Source organism: Anas acuta, chromosome Z (genome assembly GCF_963932015.1).
Source record: "Anas acuta chromosome Z, bAnaAcu1.1, whole genome shotgun sequence".
In the NCBI taxonomy this organism is placed as follows: Eukaryota; Metazoa; Chordata; class Aves; order Anseriformes; family Anatidae; genus Anas; species Anas acuta.
This window is the reverse complement of record NC_089017.1, coordinates 32,933,002-32,956,602: the sequence shown is the minus strand read 5'-3', so window position 1 is coordinate 32,956,602 and position 23,601 is coordinate 32,933,002. Positions and strand designations below refer to the sequence as shown.

Sequence of the window (23,601 nt, the reverse complement as noted above, 5' to 3'; positions counted from 1 at the left end):
AATATTTACTTTGTTAGGTACAAACTTTGGTTTCTGAAAGATTTTTAACTTCATCAAAGATTAATTTTCATAAAAATGGCAAGTTAATCTTTCCCAATTGTAAATACTTACTCTGTGTTACTGGGTTAGGAAAATTTTCCAGAGAAATTACCTGTAAAATTTAGCATTGAAGTAATTTGGTCCCCAGAAGTATTTGAAGTAATTTAGCAGATATTTTTAAAGCACATTACATTCAATTTGGACAGAAAAGCAGGCCTACAGATTTTTTGTCTAGATAGTTTAAGCCTGTCAAAACATAATGCAACAGGAAATTCTAGGTGTAGGTAAAAAGTATGAGAAAGGTTAGTTCCTGAAGCAGGGAGGTACTACAATTTCTATAATTTCTTTACTAAATTTTTCAATACTTTGGGTTACACTGAGGACCTCAGACACCTCCCATCCAGCCCTTTCATGGTAGCATTGTCTTTGATATGGCAACATATCATATTGGAAAACATGTTCTTGATATGTTAGATACAATATGTTAGATACAGTATGTTAGATATGTCCTTGGAATTTCCTTAAGAACAAAAAGGTTATATCTGTATACATGATTTTTGCTGTCTCTCCTGTGAATTGATTGTGCCTAATGAGCAGTGAAGACCATAGAATTATAGAATCATAGAACGGTTTTGGTTGGAAGCTACTCTTCACAAAATCACAGAATCACAGAATCAGAATCACAGAATGGATGAGGTTGGAAGGGACCTCTGAAGATAATTTAGTCCAAGCCCCCTGCCAAGCAGGATCACCTAGAGCACATTGTGCAGGATGGCTTCCAGGTGGGTTTTGAATATCTCCAGAGAAGTAGACTCCACAACCAGTTCCAGTGCTCTGTTACCCTCACAGTAAAGATATGCTCCCTCATATTGAAGCAGAACCTCCTGTGCTTCAGTTTGTGCCTGTTGCCTCTTGTCCTCTCACTGGGCACCACTGAAGAGACCAGCTCCATCATCTCAACACCCTCCCCTCAGATATTTATATACATTAATGAGGTCTCCCCTCAGTCTTCTCTTTTCCAGGATAAGCAGGCCCAACTCTTTCAGCTTGTCCTTGTACTACAGGTGCTCCAGTCCTCTACTCATCTTCATAGTCCTCTTCTGAACTCACTCCAGTAGCTTCATGTCCCCCTTTTATTGGGGAGCCCAGAACTGGACACAATACTCTAGGTGTGGCCTCACCAGAGCTAGGTAGATGGGGAGGATCACCTTCTTTGACCTGCTGGCAACACTCTTCCGAATGCAGCCCAGAATACCATTGGTCTTCTTGGCCACAAGGGCACATTGCTGTCTCATAATCAGCCTGCTGTCCACCAGGACTCCCAGATCTCTCTCTGCAGAGCGGCCCTCATGCAGGTTAGCACCCAGCCTGTACTGGTGCTTGGGATTATTCGTCCCTAGGGGCAGGACCTTGCACCTGTCTTTGTTGAACTTCATGAGGTTCCTCTCAGCCCAGTGCTGCAGCCTGTTGAGGTCCAGGCTGGACTGCCCTCTGGGGTATCAGCTACTCCTCTGAGCTTTGTGTCATCAGCAAATTTGTTGAGGGTTCATTCCATTCCATCATCCGGGCCATTTATGAATAAATTGAACAACACTGGACAGCCCTCTGAGATCTGCCATCCAGTCAATTGGCAATCCACCTCACCGTCCACTCATCTAGTCCGCACTTCCTGAACTTATCTATGAGGATATTATGGGAGACAGTGTCAAAAACCCTGCTGAAGTCAAGGTAGATGATGTTCACCACTCTCCTCTCATCTACCCAGCCAGTCATCTCATCATAGAAGTATATCAGATATCAGATTGGTCAAACCTGATTTCCCCTTGGTGAATCCATGCTGACTATTCCTGATCTCCTTCTTATTTCCCACATGTTTGGAGATGACCTCCAGGATGAGCTGTTCCATCACCTTTCCAGGGATGGAGGTGAAGCTGACTGGCCTAAGTGGCCTAGCAATAACATCATCCAGCTCCAGCAGCACCTGTGGGTGCATTCCTTCAGGGCCCATGGATTTGTGGATATCAAGTTTGCTTAGATGATCTCTGACCCAATTCTCTTCCATCAACAAAAAGTCCTTGTTTCTCTTCCTCTCTTGTCTCCAGGCTCTGAAATTCTTGAGGGCTGATCTTATCAGTAACGACTGAAGCAAAAAGGGCATTCAGCTACTCTGCCTTCTCCATATCATTTGTCACCAGGGCAGTACTGACCAGCTGTCTTGGATCCCCTTCTTTCCAGGGCCCTAACACATGGAATTCTTCCACATATATCCCCCAAAAGGCCAAAGTTTGCTCTCCTGAAGTCCAGGGTTGCAATCCTACCTTTTGCCCTGCTTTCTCCTTGCAAGATCCTGAACTCCATCATATCATGGTCACTGCAGCCAAGGCTGCCCCTGACCCTCACATCTCCAACTAGTCCTTCCTCTTTTGTTAGTAAAAGACCCAGCTAAACACCTCTCCTGTTGGCTTTTCCACCATTCCTGTCAAAAAGATGTCATGAATGCACTGCAGGAACCTCCTGGACTGTTTGTGCTAGCTGTGTGGTCTTCCCAGAAGATGACAGGGTGGTTGAAGTCCCACAAGGACCAGGGCTTCTGACTGAGAGGCTACTTGAAGCAGTCTGAAAAAGGCTTTGTCTACCTCCTCTTCCTGATCATATGGCCTGTAGCAAACACCCACAACAATGTCAGCCATGATAGCCTGTCCTTTAATCCTTACCCTTGAGTTCTCCACTTGTTCTTCTTTCACCCCTGGGCAGAGGTCCATGCATTGCACAACAAGTGCAATGTCTTACATAAAGAGCAACTCTTCCACCTTGCCTGCCTGGCCTGTCTTTTCTAACAAGCACATAGCCTTCCATGACAGGATTCCAATCATGTGAGTTATCACACCATGTCTCTGTGATTGCAATGAGATCACAACCTTGCAACTGTATGCAGATCTCCAGTTCTTCCTGTTTGTTTCCCATACTACGCTCATTAGTATACAAGCATTTCATGGAGTTGAAGTGCCATCTCTCATGTTGCATGTGTATATACAGAAGCACTTCAGATGTCTTTCATCAACTCAGCCCTTTGTGGGGCAGACTGAAGGGCCTCCTCAGCATGCAGTTCCTCAAGAATTGGCACATAGTCCCATAGCTTATCACTGGTGGGGCTGGTTTTGCCTCTCCCCCCCTTCAAATCTAGTTTAAAGTCCTGTCAATCAGCCCTGTTAACTCCTGGGCAAAAATCCTTTCCCCCATCATAGAAAGGTGCTCCCCGTCAGGAGTCAGGAGGCTCTGTGTAATGTAGAGCTTCCCATGATCAAGAAGCCCAAAATTGTGTCAGTGGCACCAGCCTTGGAGCCATGTATTTATCAGCTGGGTTTGCCTGTTCCTTCAGTCTTAATCCCCGCTATTGGAAGCATGGAGAAAAACACTACCTGGGCATTATCCTTCAGCCAATTGCCCCAAAGCCCTGAAGTCCCTTTTGACTGCTCTTGGGATTCTCTTTGCCACCTCATCATTGCCAACTTGAAAAACCAATACAGGGTAATAATCAGAGGGGCATACCAGGCAAGTGATTGTCCAAGCGAAGTTTCTTATTCAGGGAGACAGCAGGCTTCCCTATAGGCTGGGTCTGGATGACAATCGGGCACTCTATTCCCTTAAGAAGGAAGTCCACTATGACTATAACACTTCTTTTTTCTTGGTGGGGCTTGTTGTGATGTGGGGTGTAGGTCAACTTGCCTGGGTGACTCCCCAGGTGTGGATGGACCATGATCCACCTTGTCATTTGCTTGCCCGTCAATTTCCAGAGCCTCATACCACAGGGTGCACAGGGGCACCTGGGAATATGAGGTAGGCAGCAGGGGGGGTTGTTTGCTGTGCCAAACAGGAACCTGCTTCCACTCCCCCTGGTCTGTTAGGTCCTCTCCCTCTGCCTGGAAATGGGCTAGGAGATCCTTCATTTCCTGCCCAGTGACTGGCTAAGGAGTCTGCCTCAGGGATAGCAGAACTCTACCCCACCAGTCAATCTCATTCTCTTACTCCATGATGCTCCTCTGCCTGCCCATGTCCTCCTGAATTTCTGTCACCATGTGAAGCAGTTCTTCAACCTGGGGAAACCTCCCACAGCTGTGCTCTCTACTGCCATCCTGTATCAGCGTAAGAGCAGGGCACACCCAACAGTCTGACACCTTGTTGGCAGCATGTTCCTCCCTGAACTCTGGGAAGCTGCATCAGCAGTGGTGGGTGCTGGGCTCCTGCAGGCCATGGCCTTCTGCCAGGTGGTCACCATTGTTGCTGGGACTAGCTGGCCAAGTTTCAGTGCCAAGTTTCAGGGGCTCAAACTGCAACACATACTGCCATGCCACATCCTGCTTGCCTGACCTGGTCACCATGCTCCTGCTCACTTGTTGCAATCCCTAGGGCCTGCCTTTGTACAGCAGAGGAGGGGCACTCCTGGCTCAGCCCATACCCCGTCAACCAGCCTTATGAGGGCTGCCGTGTCCTGGCGGCTCCATTGGCTACCTCAAGTGGCCTCAATGCAGAAAACCCTCTGCCCACCATGTTCCCCGACTCTGCTGCAGAACATGTCTGCGCTGGAGCCAATCACCTTGAGGATCATCTAGTTCTAGCTCCCCTGCCATGGGCAGTACACTTTCCACCAAACCAGTCTGCCTAAAGCCCCACCCAACCAGGCCTTGAATACTGCCAAGGTTGGGGCATCCACAGCTTCTCTTGGGCAATCTATTCCAGTGCCTCACCACCCCTGTCACAGAGAATTTCTTCCTTATATCTAATCTAAATTTACTCTTATTCAGTTTAAACACATTACCCCTTGTCCTATCACTACACTCCCTTACAAAGTGTCCCTTCCCAGCTTTCTTGTAGTGCCCCTTTAAGTACTCAAAGGTTATTATAAAGTCTCCCTGGAGCCTTCTCTTCAGGCTGAACAACACCAACTCTCTCAGCCTTTCTTTGTAGGAGAGGTGCCCCAGTCCTCTGATCATCCTCAAAACCCTCCTCTGGACTCATTCTAATGTGTCCATATGTTTCTTATTTTGGGGACCCCAGAGCTGAATGCAATACTCTTGGTGGGGTCTTATGAAAGCAGAGTAGAGAGGAAAAATCATCTCCCTTGACCTGCTGGACACATTTCTTTTCATGCAGCCCAGGATACCGTTGGTTTTCTGAGATCCAAGTGCACATTGCCATCTAATGTTGAGCTTCTCATCAACCAACATCCCCTAGTACTTCTCCTCAGAGTTGATCTCAATCCATTCCCCACACAGCCTGTATTTGTGTGGGATTGCCCCAGCTCAGGTGCAGGACCTTGCACTTGGCCTTGTTGAACTTCATGAGGTTTGCACAGGCCCACCTCTAAAGCCTGTACAAGTCCCTCTGGTTGGCATCCCTTCTCTCCAGTGTGTTGACCACAGCACACAGTGTGGTGTCATCAGGAAACTTGCTGAAGGCACACTCTATCCCACTGTCCACATCACCACAAAAGCTGTTAAACAGTGCCAGTACCAATACCAAGCCCTGAGGAATATGACTCGTCATTGACTTCCACCTGGACATCAAGCCATTGCTCACTCTTTGAGTGCAACCATATGGCCAATTCTTTATCCTCTGAGTGGTTCATCCATCAAATCTATGTCTCTCCAATGTAGAGACAAAGATGTCATGTGGGACATTGTCGAAATGCTTTGCACAAGTCCAGGTATATAATATCTACAATTTGCCCTTAGTGAAGCTATATTGGCTGTCACCAATCACTTCCTTATTTTCTGTATGCCTTAGCATAGTTTCCAAAAGGATTTGCTCCATGATCTCAGATGGTTTCAAACAGGATAGAATTTATTTAATCAACTCATGAAAAAGCCTTTTCCAAATTCCACCACCATTTTCTCTGAGGTTTGGAATCTGTTGTGAGATGGTTGAATCCTTTTCTGCTAAAACGAAGAGTACATCACTTGTCTTTGGAAGTACCAAGTATAATATATGTATGGTTTGTTGATTACTGGCAGAATCTTAGAAAGCAGTATATTCAGTAGTCTGTTTTTTCATCATGATTAATATTGTGTTATGTTAGATGCTACACTGACATTCATTGCTGTCCTGAAAAAGTACAAAGTGAGTCACAGATTAAAAGTATAAAGTATATATAGTATAAAATATAAATATATCTATATATAAAGCATATAAGTATAAAGTGAGTCATAGATTAAATAATCCAGTTTTACGTATGTGAATACAACAATTCAGAGATTCCTCCTCTGAATTTCAGAGCAGAACTGGGTATATATAAACAGAAAAAGTAGGGAAATTTAAAGTAATTTAAATGTATTTACTAAAAAAAAATAAAGGTTCATGTCTTTAGCAACACACTCCAACAAACCTTTTTTGTGCTGTCTATAACTTCCATGGTAATTTTCCATTTAAATACAAAACAAATGCTCTTATTTGTAATTTCTCCTTAACATTACTTCTGAAGGATCATAGAAGTGTGGTAATTTTCAATGGTTTTTGGAACAAGAAGCTTCATTAAATAATAATAATAATAATAATAATAATAATAATAATAATAATAATAATAATAATAATAATAATAATAATAATAATAATAATAATAATAATAATAATAATAATAAGTTTGAAAACTCTATAAAATTATGGGGAAAAAAAAATAAAAAGATAATAAAACACTTTTCCTAACTCTAGGATTTCTTTTTCTTTGTCCTTAATTTTAGACTCTATTTGCTTTTTTTTTTTTTTTTTTTTTTTTTGGTCAGAAATACTCTTGTATAAAGTTACAAATAACTACCATGGAATGCATTTCTTAAAAATGAACTGTTTCCAAACATAGGCGATTAAATAACCAATACCAATGACTGGTTTTACTATAGTTTTATTTGTCTTGTGTTCTATCTCTATGTTCTGTGTTCTATATTCTAAAGTTCTATGACACACCCATACATGAATATATATATATATTTGGAAATATACTTTTAAAAAGTATATTTCAGACAAACTTGCTGTTCCACTGAAATTAATTCTCTGCAGAGTAAAACGTATAGGATGTTGTTTGTTAAAAATCTTGGAAATATCTTGGAAGGAGAATAAACAGTCAAAGGAGATAAAAACAAACAAAAAACAATCCCACTAGGTCAAACAGTTTAAAGAAGAAGTGATAATTATTATTATTTGTGAAATCGCATATGGACATTTTCTCTTGAATTGTCACTCTTTTTTTTTCTTTTTTTCTTTTTTTTTTTTTTTTTTAAGATATTTCCAAGATTTCCCCTGTTTAAAAGAATAAACTGGGGAGAAGAAAAACAAAACAGAGGAGGAAGAAGATAAAGACACAAATGGACAATGTTTTGAAATGCTCGTTGTGTTGTCACTTTATCTAATAGTATTCCAGGATATACTGGCTGACTGTGAAATTGACTGGGAAGGAGAAGGAACGGTAAGAGGATATATAAGTATTCTCCCCAAGGTTTTATTCCCACAACCTTCTCCCACTGAAAGGCTAGTTCACGCTAAGGAAGGTCCCTGGCCATACTCAGTCCGTAATTGTATAGCCACCTCCCTCCTTCCAGCTTTGTTCCCGAGAGCTCCCCCTTTTGTCCTCACCACTTTTCCAATGCCGAGGTTCTTGCAAGGAGAGGTGGTCGGACTCCCGCTTTGCAGCTGCAACAACACGACCTGCAAGTGAAGGAAAGGAGGCAGAATCGACCCTTTTACTGATCCAGTGATCCAAATTTTTTATGGATTAAAATGCATCTCGGTGTGAGCCAAACTGCAAAATCCGCCCCTTAATGTTTTACATTTTTCTTCTTTTCTTCTAATCAACATGTGAATAACAAGGAGCTTGTTCACACTATTTAAGGGTATACTTTTTCATTAAAAGTCATATTTAGAGAATGATATGCTCAAGCAAATTATGTCAAAGAAAAGTGTAAATATGAACTTGCAGTACTGAAGTTTTAGTTTTAGTATGAGTGAATGTAATACGATATGCTTCTTTTTGTATTTAAAATAAATTGCTAAACTAAACACACAATAATCATGCTAATTAAGATGAAGCTTTGTGTCTGTGCTTACCCGTCTTTGGTGTTTGTCTGTTTTCACATCCTTTTTTCTCCTCCTCATTGACATTCCAGACGTAAGCAAACATTCTTTACCTAAATCTGTGACCAAGTGTGGGCAATAATTTAACCTTTTCAAGAAGATAATGATAGTCTTATTCACCAAACAAACTCTCCCTGAAGATTACAAAGATAAACATTAGCACTGAAATCGATTCTGGTAACCTGTACCATCAAAGGCACCTTGTCATTTTTTCAAACAGCAAAGCATTGTATTTGGTTATTGAAACCTATAACTTTATTAACAAGGCTGAAATTTTAATTTTCTCTTTCATGTAGCATTGTAAGAGATTTTCTAATATTTTTATATTCAGATTAGTGTATGAGGACCTATAAGGAGCTTTCTATGCTGATTTATTAGTGGTCTGAAGTCATGTAAAAATAATCTGAATCATTTCTAACATGCAATTGGCAACATCACTTTGCACAACACATCTCCACTGCTTTGTTTTGTTTTTATATACATAATGCCAATGTCATAGGCACTATCTGCAAAAATATTAAGTAAAAATTCAGGTGTGTCCTTACAAAATAGATATTACTCTCTAATTCTTGATTTATTCCATTTAACAGATAAAAATTGTGTAATAAATCAGTTTAGAATTATTATTACACTGCAATTCTCACCTGGGAAAAATAATAACAATAATTTTTAAAATATCTAATTTAGTTTGAAACAAATGAATTAATTTCTAGTTAGGAAAAAAAAATCAATTTGGTGTAAAAGAATTTACATGGAGACTACATTTTGGTAGCTATGCCAACCTAAGCAAGCACCTTCAGTTTCTGTTCTATCACATTACTTGTATGACTACACAGTGAACTGAATCAGGGAATCAATCTGGCTGAAAAATAACTATTTAAATCAATAGTCCACACCATGCTGTCTGCCTAAGAATAGAGGTGATTCAGAGTTTTCCAGCTTTAAGAAGGTTGTGCTAGGCCTTCAAGATTATAAAGTTTTACTCATTTCCTATGGTTTAGGAAGGAAGGAAGGAAGGAAGGAAGGAAGGAAGGAAGGAAGGAAGGAAGGAAGGAAGGAAGGAAGGAAGGAAGGAAGGAAGGAAGGAAGGAAGGAAGGAAGGAAGGAAGGAAGGTAGGAAGGAAGGAAGGAAGGAAGGAATTGAGCAACATAAAATGGAACTGGAGCAAGTTAAAGAGACCCAGAATACCTGTGTGTTATCTACTTGATATTAAATTTAAGTTATACAATTTGTCTGAGCCACAGAAGCAAAAGTGGAGACAACTTTAGGCATGAAAATACAGTATTGAATAATAATATGAAATTTCATATGTTTTGCTTGTGTGGATTAAGAGTAGTTTATGCCATTCATTTATGACAGATTAAGAGTATTCTGTGTCTACCATAGTGGTCTGTAAATAAATCAAGTGCATAGAGTTTTACTACCTCCCTCTAAAAATGAGAGAAATCTGTTTCTGCACATGTAGGTGTGATAGAGATTTTCACTTTATAATTTTTTAGTAATAGGATTCCTATATCTTCCTTTGTTTGTCTTTTGGTTTAATGAAAACATTCTTTTTCCTGAAAATCACATAAATATACTTTAAATGTTTGTATGATATTTTACATAAACTACCCCAAACCAATTTTCCACTGATCTTTTACAGATGCTAAAAATATTCACTCTACCTTGAATGCAAAGCTGTCAGGTTAGATATTTTAAGTTCTGCTCAAAAAAAAAAAAAAAAAAAAAAAAAAAAAAAAATAGTTCTAAGTTTGTTTGAAAAAAGAGCATTGGGATTGAACATCTTAGGTTGGATATTGGGAAGAACTTCTTTACTGAGAGGGTTGTTAGGCATTGGAATGGGCTGCTCAGGGAAGTGGTGGAGTCACCATCCCTGGAAGTCTTTACAAGATGTTTAGATGTTGAACTTAGTGACATGGTTTAATGGAGGACTTGTTAGTGTTAGGTCAGAGGTTGGACTCGATGATCTTGAGGTCTCTTCCAACCTAGACAATTCTGTGATTCTGTGATTCTGTGTAACGTTGAGAAAGAACATTGAAGAGGCAGGTGATAAAATAGAAAAAGATTTTATTTTAAATGAAAAATAAATGAATGAATGATTTTTACACACTGTAAATCACAAAACTGTTAACAGTCACAATCACATTTCACTGTAACGTCAATTTATTGGAGTCGCTTCAACTTTTAGTCCTTTAAGATAAAGCAATTTTTTGTTCCATAGTGAAACTCATTCCTTAGTACCTTCTCAACTGTTTAACTCTTGCAATGTACTTGCACTTATTTAGCAAGTACAAACAACAACGAACATGGGCTGGGTCTACAGCTTGCAGCTTCTGGCTCTTAGTCCTATTGCAATTTGAATAATGCACAAAGTACATGGCAACTTCTCTTTGTACCAGAAGCTCGGAAGAAACTGGGTGCTGTGACAGAGAAGAGGTTAGTAGATGTCTATTGTATTAAAAACTTAGACCTGTTTCCTTTGAGGCCAGCTGCTGAACAGTATCCACCCCAGCTAACCATGTTTGTTCTGTGACTACAGAAAGAAGGTGGTGGAAATAAAATAACTATACCTCTACAGGAAGAAACATGAAGCAACCATTTAAGTGAGGTTCCCTGCATTTTAGGCATTGGTGGTTGTTGCAGTTTGGAAAAAAAAAAAAAAAAAAGTATGGTGTCAACTATGGTCTGAAAAACAGCAAAATATTTTATCTCACTGAGATCTCATATCTAACTGAAACCAGGACACAGTGGTTGTTTTTTTTTTGTTTGTTTGTTTGTTTTTGTTTTTGTTTTTTTTTGTTTTGTTTTGTTTTGTTTTGTTTTTCCTCTCTCTTTCTTTAGAGAAAGGAAAATACCTTCTTAAACAGGGGCAACATATGAAAATAATACACATGGTTTGGGGAACTTGATTTTTTTTTTTATTTTTTTTTATGTTGATGTGAAAAACATCTATAGTCATGCACTGCTAAAAACAGGGAATGAAGGGTGGAGTTGAACTTCACTGTAGAGTATTTTCCACTGGGGACTCCACTGGCATTCAGTTGTCTCATTTAATTATCACTTTCCCGATTCAACCATTATTCATGAGCTTCCTTGTGTTCTTAAAAAGCTCTGAGCTGTGCTTGCCAATGTTATGGCATATTATGAAGCAGAGTTATGCAGCAAGAGAGAGGGGGTGATAATGCATTGGTCTATATTGCTGGCATGTTTTCTGTTTGAAGTACACTGCTGCCAGCAGAATGCGGAGTTCTTTATTCAAAATCTACTGCTGTTATTTAAGCATTGTGCTAGTATTACAACCCTTTGTATTGCTTAGGTAAAATACAGCAAGTTGGATTTGAACAATACAGAAGTAGTATGAATCATTTGTGTGAAGTTTACACTGGTTTTCATTTGCCTGCATTTCTCTTTTGTAACAGTGTAAAAAGAAATGTACAGAGAGAAAAGTTCCTAACAGATGCAAACAGAATATACCCGGGTAGGTCTGAGATGAATTTTAATTGGCATCAGTTTTATCCATACATAAAATGGAAGTATACTCATCTTTCTTAAGGACCTCTCAGCCTAATTTAAATGTATATATATATATATATATATATATTAATCTGAATTATACACTGCCAATTTACAAGGTTTAGATTTCTACTAAAATTATGTATGTCCAAGATAGTCAGAAAGGCTAAAATAAAAATAGCTGTTCTCCAAATGCGTCTCAAATCATGTCATACCTAATTTAAAGGAGGGGGTGCGGAGTGTAACCAAAATTGTATAAATTCTGTTCTAAACCACTGAGTTTAATTTATAATAGTAACAATCCTGAATAAATCAGTCATTAATGAAGTTAACAGCCAGTTTGCTAGAGTGTTATCTGCCCTTGGCTTTACCCTAGGCCATTAAGTCAAAAACCATCACTTGTTAATAAAGATGAGTTTTTTATTATTATTATCATCATTTTCAGAATTATTGCTTAAATACAGAACTGGCATTTCATAAGCACATATATAAACTTCAGGACATGGTTAAGTGGATTATTTTTTTATTTAAAGAAGGATTGTTAGTATTTTTTATTTTCAGATGTGGAAAGCAAAAACAGGAGAAAAGCTCAGTGGGATTCTTAGCTGTCTTGCATCAAATATACATGTATGTGAGAGTAAAAGCTGATTCTCCCAAATTCGTGCTGGGGTGGAAGGAAATAAAGACCAACAGTTTCTATACAGCCTGGCTGAAACAATTATTATTCCAAATTCCTCTTTCAAACATGCAGATTAGTTTACTTTAAATGAAACTATGAGGTAGTTTGAAATGAGATGCAGCTCCAGTAAATTCACTAGAGTTGCCTTTAACTCAGTGGCAAACAAGTTTGAATTTGGCAGCAAATTATACACTGACTGAATATTTACAAATTCTGCAGTCTTCTCTTAGTCGAAACTTTCATTAATTTCAGTGAGAACAGGAATATGACATGAGTGGGAGGTTGCCTGAATAAGCATTATTTTCATATCTAAAGCAATTAACACTAGTATGAGCTATGAATGAAAAAAACAGGCCAACATCTATTCAGAATTACATTGGTGTAACTAAGAACAGAACTTGGCTCAGTGTATTTGGCTGAGGTTGTAGTTGCTGAGACTAGTCTATGAATTGAAATAGCTGCAGAAACTGGTATGTGCCAACTGAACCAGTACTAGAGCTGTTGCACCTCCTTTGCTCCCATACCCATGGACAAAGCTACCTCCACAAACCTCTATCTCTCTGAGCAAGGACCATCATGACTGATTTCCATGTTTTATGTTCTGTATCTTGTGCTTTAGAGCAGGATATCCAGCACGTTACTCTAAGAAAGCAAGGCAACACCACAAGGGGTAAGTTTTGAAGAGCCCCTATAAGTCGACATGGTGGTAGTCTCAAGATAGCACATTTTTAATATTAAAAATTGTTAGGACAGCTTTAGAAAAGGACATATTAAATTATTCATTGCTGGCAAATCTCAAATTACTGTTGGATATTTTGCTTTAAAATTATGCTTTAATTCAAACAAGTCTGTGTGGGTACCCTATGGAATTTGTTGTAAGTATAGCAATCCTTTCTTGCTTTACAGTTTATCAGTATTTTTTTTTCTGCAGATTTTTTCATCACAGCTAGTAAAAGCTGATTCCATATTTTTGTTCCTAATTTTAGAAGTGGAAAGTTTTGATGATGATGATTTCTTGCACTGTATATTTGTTATCTGTTAACTACTCAAATAGGGTTGATCCAGTCAAATCTTTTTTTCATTTATATTCGTCTTTTGTTAATGTTTAAGTCAGTGCTCTGTGACATTAGAAACAAGGCAGTTTTTCTGTTTTATTTTATTTTTTCATTTTAAATCTAAAATATGTATGTATATCCAAAATGAGTTGGTATGGTATGGCACAAAATAGTTTTGTTCTCAGTGGCTTTTTGTTTGTTTGTTTTTTGTTTGTTTGTTTTAATGTAGGATATGTAGTTGAATATAGCCAGTATTTGACCCTGTTTAAATTCAATTTTGGTATGTAAGAGAAGCCTTATCAAGTACATCAACCTGTCACTTTTTCTGTTCTCTACTTCTTCTTTGATTGCTCTTACAAGGTAATATGTTGTATGGGTGTTGCATTGTAGATTTACCTGAGAAACATTTAGACAGGCTGCAAGTACAGAGATAAACAGAGGTTTTATTTCTAGGTTTTATATATCAGCCTTTCTGTTAGAGTTTGTATTTTCTTTCTATGATCAGCCTTTTATTGAAGTATCTTTTAATGATTACTTCAAATTTTTACCAACAATTTTTTTGCCTGGGGCCTTAATTTTAAAGTGACATCAGAAGAAAATCTGGAATGATATTTGCATATATCCTCAGACCTTGATAGGATAACAAAAATTATACTTTTTTTTCTTGTACTGATGATTCTTTTATTTTTATTTTTTTTCTCCCACAAGTACAAGTACAATTTTTCCTAATACTTCACTTAACTGACTACCTTGGTAGGGTCTGTAATTAGTAACTTGACCATATCACACTGGTAGTTTTCCTTGCATTCCATCTCATCAAATAACCACTGCTGTTTACAGATATTTCTCAATAACATCACAATCTGACTCACAAAAACTGCATACTAACTAAAAATTATATTTCTACATCAGTTGCACAGAAAGCACCACCTCCTTAAATAGATGACATCATAAATTTGCTATGTATTTAGAAAACTATTTTTCAGACCATTAGAACTAGGCATCTGGTGGAAGTATGTAATCAAAACTAGGTATTTTGACTGTAGAGAACTGGGGACTTAAAAAAATATTATATAGATACAGAGACAGAAAAAATGAAAAACGCATAATTAATTAAATTCACTTTTCACTAGAAACAAATTTTTTTTGGTGGTCCTCATTGCTATAAAAATGAGTTTCAAGCATGACACCAGTACCTGAGAAGACTTTACCATTATTAGCTTATGTGCCAAAAGAACCCAGATGACAATCTAGAGTTTTAAGCAGTCTCCTAGGCATTTGGGACTCAACTAGGAAGATAAAGAAAGATTCCTTGAACCTGATTAAAAATTCTATAGGAAACTATTAGAAGGTCTCCTATGTTTGTGGTAGTTCTGTTGCTAAGGACATGTGGCAGCTTTCTGAGCTACTTGGAGTTTCCTAATCTGCAGTGGCTTCACATCCAGCTGTATTTCAGGGCTGTAGCCCAGTCACAGGAAGTATTTATTTTCTGGAAAAAATGGACAGAGTTTTGTACACTAAAGGATGTGCTTCACAGTCTGAGTTTAACATCAGCAAGAACCCAGGACCTCCCATACACTGTACAGTAACCAATGTTAACACTGTACAGTAACCAATGTACAGTAACCACCTGAAGAACACAATGTTGTGATGGTCCATAATGATTACTTTATCCTTTTCTGTCTCCAGTTCAGACTCTATTACAGCTAGTTTTAACCAGTTTATTTCTGTCTAGACAGATTGGTGGTGGCTGTACTGTGAAGTACAGGTAGAGCTGAGCATTGCATACCTGTTTTCAACATTTCTGTCATTCTCTGCCAGTTTATATAAATTATGTGTAGAATTAGGGGAAAACAAAATTGATCCTTGTAGAAGTTTATAATTTGTCAATTGGCAGAGATGCAGTTTTGCAGGCAGGAAAGGTATGATCAACAGATATAAGAAGGATCTGGCAGAATGAAAGTAGATTTAGTGGGAAAAGAGTGCCATCAATGACCATGAACAGAACTATATTTATCAATGTTGACTTCAGATCTGAAAACAAACAGTTTCAATTTGAAAGTGTACACAGTTTGGTTGGTTTGTTTGCTTACAGTTGACTTGATTATTGTATATTTGACAAAGGAAAAACGATCTTTCTCTTTAAACGTAATGCCCACTTCAGTTACATAGTACGTAGAACAAAGGAAGCAGGAAAAAAAATTTGGTCTTTTTTTTTTTTAATTTTGGAAAATATAATATTACAGTTTCTACAGCTTGCAAGGAAGAACTTTACACAATTGTCATCTGAATACTGTTCTCCTTATCCATTTGACCCCCCCCCCCCCTTTTTTGGGGGGGGTTATTTTTGTGATATATGGCATAATAATTTGTGTCATGAAGATGGTTGGTATTAGTAGAAAAGGGGGAGATGTGGGAGTGTGGCCATGGGGGTAGGCAAGACTCTTGGTTGATGATAACTGCAGACTCTTAAAGATGAGGTCATCAGGAATGTAAAAGAGTTTAGAGGGAAAAAAGAAGGGTGATTCAGGAGACGCCATGCCGTCTTGGGTTGCTTGTTCTCCAGCCGTTAAGGCATGGAAGTTGCTGGGTGTTTGCTCTTGCTGGGCAAAGTCATTCTACCAATGAAAAGTTGTGTTTGAAAAGGACTGCTGTGGGGTGAAGGGTATAAGAGGGGAGCCTGTCCTCGAGATGAAAAAGGCAACACAATACAATGAAGTTACGTCATCAATAAAGTAGAAGGAGTGAAGAGGAACAGGCTGGCAGAATGGAGACCAGGATGGGAACAGGCACATTGATCACCTCATGAAGATAGGTTCGGCCAAACTCAGCAAACCGCTCAAAGAAGCTCATAAATAAAGTCACTGGAAATAGGCTCACAGGAGCTGGGAAGAAGCTCAAGCTGAGAAAAGAGGACCCGTGCACACAACTGTCCCTCACTGATAAGCAGCTGCACATTATGGGGAATCACAGGTCCTTAGAAACAAAGACTGTCCTGGTAACCTTACAGCTTGTTCTCCTTATTAACAATCAGACAGTTTATGATCCTGACACATGGGACCAAACTGAGGTGTGGGACTCTGCAACTAAAAATGACAGGGTTGCAGTGGGATTGTTCGGCATCTGGCGAGCAGTCTCTGAGGCCTTAAAGAGCCATGTGGGACCACAGTCAGAAACGTGTGGTTTGCCAGTGAGGGAGGCTCCTTTGCTGATCTAACTGCTATGCCATCAGCCCCTCTGCTGCAACTGCCTGGCGACCTGGACTTGCCTTTTGACCCAGGCCCTATTGGCCTTGAAAAGGAGATGGATATATTTTTATTTGATTCAGGACATAAGGCCCGAAGACCAAGTTTCTTAACAACTTAAAGCGAGACATATTGTTCCCATGACTAGCCCTGGAATTTTCCTGTGTTTGTAATTAAGACAAGGAATGTAAAATTGAGACTGTTAAGTCATGGAATTTAAAGGATTGTTTGTTACCTTTTCTGATTGTACATATGTGTAGGCATACTCGGGTTTAGTATGTTCTAGCAATGTTCTCTGTATTTAGAATGTTTGATGTTCGTGTGTGCTTGTTGGTAGAGCATAGACTCCCTGCGCACCCAGCGCTGTTTACTTGTCTTTTATAAATGTTACTAAATTCAGATTGAGTTGAGACTTCATTTATACTTCATTTACACTTTGGCAGTATATGATATTATTTTCTTTTATTTCTTGATAATTTAATCTATTATCCTCCCAATAAAAAAGAAAAACGGAGTATGTCAGTTCAAAAATGTCTACAATGTGTAATATTACTTGATCTATCATGCTATAATCCTACAAAAGTTTTCTAACATCATACTTTTTCTTTTATCATATAAATAAAACTTTGAAAATTATTTTGGCACATATGAGTCATATAAGCATAGAATTTACATATTCTAGCAATCCCTAAGGAGTATGTAAATTACCATATTGTATCATATAATGGTCAAAGCCAGTATTTATTCTCCTACAGTTTTAAGGACCATACATTTTACATACAAATAAATCCAAAACCCAACAGTTTACAGACTTTTTCAAGAGCAGAAAAAACAGTTTTAAGAACTTTTCCAAAACTTGTTAACTCTCAAGTTAACAAGTATTCAATCATTACTGACGGTTGAGAAAGAATCACAGAATCACAGAATTTCTAGGTTGGAAGGGACCTCAAGATCATCGAGTCCAACCTCTGACCTAATACTAACAGTCCCCACTAAACCATATCCCTAAGCTCTACATCTAAACGTCTTTTAAAGACTTCCAGGGATGGTGACTCCACCACTTCCCTGGGCAGCCTGTTCCAATGTCTAACAACCCTTTCGGTAAAGAAGTTCTTCCTAACATCCAACCTAAAACTCCCCTGGCGCAACTTAAGCCCATTCGCCCTCATCCTGTCACCAGGCACGTGGGAGAACAGGCCAACCCCCACCTCACTCCTTTAAGGTACCTGTAGAGAGCGATGAGGTCGCCCCTGAGCCTCCTCTTCTCCAGGCTGAACAAGCCCAGCTCCCTCAGCCGCTCCACGTAGGACTTGTTCTCCAGGCACCTCACCAGCTTCATCGCCCTTCTCTGGACTCGCTCAAGCACCTTGATGTCCTTCTTGTAACGACAGGCCCAAAACTGAACACAGTACTCGAGGTGCAGCCTCACCAGAGCCAAGTACAGGGGGACGATCACTTCCCTAGCCCTGCTGGCCACACTACTTCTTATGCAAGCCAGGATGCTGTTGGCCTTCTTTGCCACCTGAGCACACTGCTGGCTCATATTCAGCTGACTATCAACCATCACTCCCAGGTCCTTCTCTGCCTGGCAGCTCTCCAACCACTCATCTCCCAGCCTGTAGCTCTGCTTGGGGTTATTGCTCCCCGGGTGCAGGACCCGGCACTTGGCCTTGTTGAACTTCATGCAGCTGACCTCAGCCCATCAATGCAGCCTATCCAGATCCTCCTGCAGAGCCTTCCTACCCTCGAGCAGATCGACACATGCACCTAACTTGGTGTCATCTGCGAACTTACTGAGGGTGTACTCAATGCCCTCATCCAGATCATTGATGAAGATGTTGAAGAGGACCGGCACCAGCACCGAGCCCTGGGGAACGCCACTAGTGACTGGCCTCCAACTGGACTTGACTTCATTTACCACAACTCTTTGGGCCCAGCTATCCAGCCAGTTTCTAACCCAACGAAGCGTGCGCCAGTCCAGTCCAAGAGCAGCCCTCTACTCTGCCCTCATGAGGCCCCACCTGGAGTAATGTGTACAAGTTTGGGACTACTGGAACAAGTAGGATGTGGACCTGTTAGAGCGAATCCAGAGGAGGGCTACAAAGATGATCAGAGGGCTGGAGCACCTCTCCTATGAAGAAAGGTAGAGAGAGCTGGGGATGTTCAGCCTGGAGAAGAGAAGGCTCCGGGTGGACCTCATTGTGCCCTTTCAGTATTTAAAGGCATCTTAAAAAGAGGATGGAGATGGATTCTTTACTCAGGTAGATAATGATAGGACAAGCGGGAATGGTCTTAAACTAAATAAAGATAGACTTAGATTAGACATTAGGAGGAAATTCTTCAGTGTAGGGTGCTGAGGCACTGGAACAGGTTGACAAGACAAGTTGCAGATGCCTAATCCCTGGGCAGGCTAGAGTGGGCCTTGGCGAGCTTCATCTAGTGTGTGGCATTTCTTTCTATAGTAAGGTGGTTGGCGTTAAATGATCCAATCCAAGCCATTCAATAATTCTATGACTACTACCAGAGATTTCAAGCTGTCTGTGACTGATTTTTTTTTCCTCTGTAGCAACAAGTTCCAATATCTGAGCACTAAATGACAGTCAAATGGAGAGAGGCTGATTGGTTTGGTTGCTTTTATTTTTTTTTCCGTCCACCTTTCCAGTCAGGACCATCTCTTTGCCTTTTCAGGGAAAGATGAAAATAAAGTTCTCAGTGCTAGCTTATATCTCTAACTCCCTTTTCTAAGGAGACAATCGCAGTTTTGTCAGTCTGCTATTATGATGTCACTAATAATTTTTATCTTCTTCCTTTGAAAATCCCTCTAAGAGACTGTTTTTGACTAATTTATTTTAAGACAGTACTGATGGAGATTTCAATGTCTTCTGCAGTTTGCTGTAAAACAAACAATAATTTCTTTCTATTATTATTTTTTATCTACCAACATCTTCAAAATCTCTAGCAGCATTGTCACTGCTCAGGGGACAAGATTCCTTTATAATGTTTTCAAATTCCTCTAAAATGCAAAAGTTTTATGAGAACTGTTATGCAGCTTTGACATCCGCAGTATTTCCTGAGGTCTCACCACAGTAGTTGGAGGGTGCTCGGCATAGTTACCACAAAATCATGTAACATACACTACACCAGGTGGGGTTTCTGGAGATTAGACACTGCATGTAAAGCTTTATTTCTTCAGTAAAAGAATATGGCTCTGTGTTTCTGTGTATCCTTCCCCCCTCCCTGCCATGTGTGCCTGTATTGGTATGTATCTTCCTGTTTACTTTCTGTTGTTCTTGTAAGTCATTTTAACATAAAAGCTTAAAAATTATGTATAGTATAGAGTAATACAATTTTCTGTCCCACTTTACAGTGATTCTCTATTTAATTCCGTGTGACTACAATGACAGCATTTAAAAATCAACAAATCTTTGGAAAGATAAAAGCAGTATGAACTTATTCAATTATTTTGTTGTGGTAACAACACAGTTATGCTCTGTTTCCATAATGATCTCCAATTTTGGATTGTAATCACTAATTTGAGAACACAAAGTTCTCAGCATATCTTTTCTTTCTTAGTATTGAAAATTGAGTCCTGTTAGTCTGTGTCTCTGCTGTTCTTTCATGAAAATTTTCTATATGTTTCTAACTGTTTCTGTAACTTGTCTGTTAATTTACATTACTATTGTGTTTTCATACTCTTTAATCGCTGGGTTTAATACCTCTTTGGATAGTTGTCCCTTGTCCACCTGCCTAGAAAGTTAATGTGTTTTGATACGTGAGCCACCTTACCAAGACACGCTGGCAAACCACCATTGGTCTGGGGAACTGGGAGTGACATTACAAGCAAAGAAAGACATTCCTTTTTTCGCTGTCATGTTAGCAGCAGCAGTCTGGAACTTGTTCATTTCATTTGAGAGTCTTGCAATAATTGCAGGTGTTTGGAGATTGACTTTTCATTTGCACACATCCTATTATAAACAGTGAAGCAGCCTTTCTTCTTATATGCCTCATTTCTTTCATGTCATATCCATGTTTTATATCTGGAGAAAGACAATATGCATCTCAAGACCAGTCACATTACACCTGGGAAAGTCCAGAGTGAGTGAAGTGGTATCATCATTAGAATGATGATCATTAGAATCAAGGAAGGTTTAGGCTGGACATCAGAAAGAGGTTCTTCACCAAGAGGGGGGTCGCACACTGGAACAGGCTCCCTAGGGAAGTAGTCAGTGCACCAAGCCTGTCTGAATTTAAGAAGTGATTGGACTTAGTCTCATGGTCTAAACTTTTTTGTAGACTTGTGCAGTGCCAGGAGTTGGACTTGATGATCCATATGGGTTCCTTCCAACTAGGGAAATTCTATGATTCTAATTAAAAATCATTAGAATCTTTTGCACATGCTATGGACCACTACAGGTACAACCTAGCTAACTGCTTTTTGTCACATGCCTTCAGTGTCTCAGATACATTTTTGTATGAGAGGTTTTATGCAAAATATTATGTTGCAGCCAACTCACAAGAGCAGCATAGAGTACAGGACAGGGTGCTAAACTTGCCCATGCAGCAGAAAAAAAAAATAAAAATGTAAATATATACATATATATATATTACACAGAGTTACCTCTCTGCTATCACAGCTTGACTGTTGCCAGTACCCAAAATAATTAATTTAAAGCTAGCACTGAGATCTTTATTCCATACTGTGTCAAAGTGTGCTTTTATCTTTTCCTGTTCTTAGGATTTAAGGGTAAGATACAGAGGTAAGGGTAAGCAGAGAACATTTGCAATGTGCCAGGTGAAACTGGCCATACTGGAAATGTAAGATTTAGATGAATATTAGCTTCTTGGCATGGCTTATGTGTGTACAAGTTGTGCACTTATCCATCCATGACCCAGTTATGCTGAAAATACTGAGATAGTTAGTACTCATTGAAATATTTAGTATTCAAAATATTTAAGCTTTGCCTGCTTTTATGCTAGAATAACAACAGACAACATTATCAAGGGATAGTATACATCCCAAGAACTTGACTTTACACCAGTACTTATATTCTCAAAATATCTAATAAGAACTTTTCCTTGTCTATCTAACCATAAATATGAGTTGCTCAGCACTTTATATCGCTGAATCTAGAAGGTGTCTCCTGGACGCAGTAATGGTTGTATCTTATTGTAATGGGTGTAATAAAAATAATTTTGGAATTAAATTAGGCAATGTTTATTAGTTTATTTATATATTTTATACAAAATTTTTTATATAATGTATAAGTTACTTCAAATGGATAAAATATGAGGAACATTGAAATCAAAAACACCTTCTGCATTATGTCAACTAATATGGGAAGATTTTCTTAATATCAGAATTGTAGCAAAATAAGCATCCCAACAAATTCTAATTCAGAAAACTACATAACCACATCTTAAACATTTGTATTAGAACATACTCAGGTCAAGACCTGCACAATCTGCATGCTTCATATAAGGGGTTGAGCTAAGAACACTTTTACTCTTTTGGGATTAGCGTATGAACTGGAGAGAAAAATTAAATGCATGAATTAAAATGGTGCTGATACCCTTATAAGAGAAAGAGCTTTTTTAATGAAAGAACATGGATAGTCACTTCTGCTTTTGGAGACTGTTTTTGTTATCTGACGTAACTATCTTGTTTGCCTTGTGTTGGACCATAAATGGATCACACCAAAAATAGGGGTAAGCAATCTGTAGGATCTTTTATTCTCTTTAAATATCTACTTTAACAACAACAACAACAACAACAAAAACTGTCTGTTTAGCATGTGTATTTTTAAAAGCCTGATTCTATTCTCATCTGCTTCAAAAACTAGGCCAACATTGGGCACTTTAAACATCCCTGGCCTTACTGTTTGGACAGTGTTTGAATATATTATTTCCAACTATCTGCAAATTGGTGTATTTTATGATATCAATTTAAAATGTAACTATGCTGAAAGAAGCAATTTTAGGTTTCATCACACAAATAAGCGGAAACCCACTTTATAAGATTCCCAAAGTATTTGCAGTATATGCAACATAGGTAGGTTGCCCCTGTTCGGTAGTTTGTTTGTTTGTTTGTTTTTTCCTTTTGTTTTGTAGATATTTGTGAAATATTGACATGTAATGGGTGTGTATTTCATGAAAGTTGGTTCTACAAATACCTTCGGTCCAGGTAGAAAGGGAGGGAGAGAGAGGAAGGGAGGGATGGAGAAAGGGAGGGAGACATGAAGGGAGGGAGGGAGGCAGAGAGGGAGGGAGGCAGGGAGGGAGGAAATTACTTTAGAATAGAAACTTTTAAGTATCCGTTACTGTAGTGGTTGCTATGAGCTACAGTTAAATTTGCTGAATGTAGAGGGAGCTTCGATATACATGGGAGATTAGTCTAAAGCAGAACCCCAGATATGAATACCTTAAATGCCACAAGCAGGGAAACATTTGGAAACGTGAATATTTTTTTGGTTTATCCAAAATTTCAAAGAAACATATTTTTTTTTCAGTTCAAAACCATGAAATATGACCTTTTTAAAATGCTACTTCCAAATTTTATTCACAAGCCCATCTCTGTTTTGCAGGTACTAATGTATTGTAAAATAACAATAAATAACTGAATCCTCAAGAGAAGATTACAGATTACTCTCTGTAAGTGTATAAGACCCAGGGCCTTTTGATTTTTTTCTAAATTTTTTCAGTTCAGAAATGTAATTTTTCACATCCAATATTCCAATTTCAGTCATAATATGCAAAATCAAAAAAAAAAAACTTTTCCCCTTAATTTTACTTGTTTCAAAAGAGGAGTTACTATATGTGGGTTTTGACCATTCTAATTATAAAGGAATTCTTTTTTTTTTTAATTAGGGAAAATAGCTAGGTCATCAAAATGGGATGAATTAAAATGATTTTCTAAATAAACATTAGCTCAGAAGCAGGAAAAAATGAGAT

The 23,601-nt window shown here is 38.7% G+C and overlaps 1 long non-coding RNA gene across 1 annotated transcript in view; it reads right to left on the bottom strand.

The window, feature by feature from the left end:
- Positions 1–23,601, bottom strand: part of LOC137848531 (uncharacterized) — a 38,533-nt gene that overhangs the window by 10,734 nt on the left and 4,198 nt on the right. The window contains exon 2 of the long non-coding RNA XR_011091410.1: positions 7,660–7,731. This is a non-coding gene — a long non-coding RNA (uncharacterized lncRNA). The remainder of the gene's footprint in view (positions 1–7,659; positions 7,732–23,601) is intronic.